This window comes from Arvicanthis niloticus, chromosome 14 (assembly GCF_011762505.2).
Source record: "Arvicanthis niloticus isolate mArvNil1 chromosome 14, mArvNil1.pat.X, whole genome shotgun sequence".
NCBI lineage: Eukaryota > Metazoa > Chordata > Mammalia > Rodentia > Muridae > Arvicanthis > Arvicanthis niloticus.
This window is the reverse complement of record NC_047671.1, coordinates 62,749,847-62,751,097: the sequence shown is the minus strand read 5'-3', so window position 1 is coordinate 62,751,097 and position 1,251 is coordinate 62,749,847.

Here is a 1,251-nt window from a genome sequence, read left to right as displayed (position 1 = left end):
GGAGCTTGCCGCTCTAGGAAACCGGAAGGCCACTTATCTATGGCTGCATGTGCCCTTTTGAGGGTGTCTCAATGACTGAATACATGATAAAATTGCAATCAAAGATTATAATGAATCAGCTCTTGAGAGTTGAATCAAGTCAGTGCGTGAAAGGGACGATTAGGTTTTCAAGGTGTGTTCTAATGACTTAAAATACATGTGTACTTGTCCCTCAAATTGATCTGGCTGTAAAGGAAGGATGATATTGTGACGATTCTCAACTTTATGAAGATCATTGTTTTGAGAGACAGAGTTTTCCTGAGTGTCAGAAAAGGATTAAACCAAAATACTGATGTTGAGCCTGATATAATACATAACTAAATTAAAATGGTTCTGAAATGCCCTTCAAAAACCAACACCCATGTTCTTTCAAGAATTCAGATTGTGAAGTAAATACAGGCAAATCTGGTCATTTTAATGCATTGCTTAATTTTAAAAAACATGACTACAAACAACAACAAAAAGAATAAATGTTCTTGCTTTTTTCTCTGGCCATAATTCTGTTCTTCACTGTTGAACACTGTATAATTTTGTAGTCATTGTAAGAAATCCGACCGCAGTTCAGAATAGACCACTCCGGACCACGCGGTTCCAAGGGAGTGGAGGTTTATTCAGGGGAAAGGGCAAAGGTGGGGAGAGGAAGATGGAAGAGATAAGAGAAAAGAGGAGTAAAGGCCGGCCATGACCACGTGGAGAGAGAAGAAAGTAGGGGAGGAGACAGAGAGGCAAGAGGGTAGAGAGAGAGTAAGAGAGTGAGAGAATAAGAGAGAGAGGAGGGGGAAAGCAGCCCCTTTTATAGTGGATCAGCCTACCTGGCGGTTGCCAGGTAACTGTGGGGAGGAGCATACCTGGCTGTTGCCAGGTAACTGGGGAGGTGGAATTTAGACAGAATACTAACAGTCATGACACTTGATTCTGTGTGCATCTCCTTACTTCCCCATGAATCTCCAAGCTGAAAGGGCCCAGGTTCAGGTTTTTGAAGGCCATTCTAAACGCTGTATGCATGTTGTGGCACAGTGTCTAGAGATACTTGTTGAATGAATAAATTTACAGAGTCTTAAAATTTTTTTTCTAATGTTAGTAAGGCACATACCTTTAATCTCAGAATTTAGGAGGCAGGGGCAGGTGGATCTCTATAAATTCCAGGCCAGCCTGGTCTACATAATGTGTTCCAGAAAAGCCAGAGCTACATAATAATAGAGACCCTGTCTC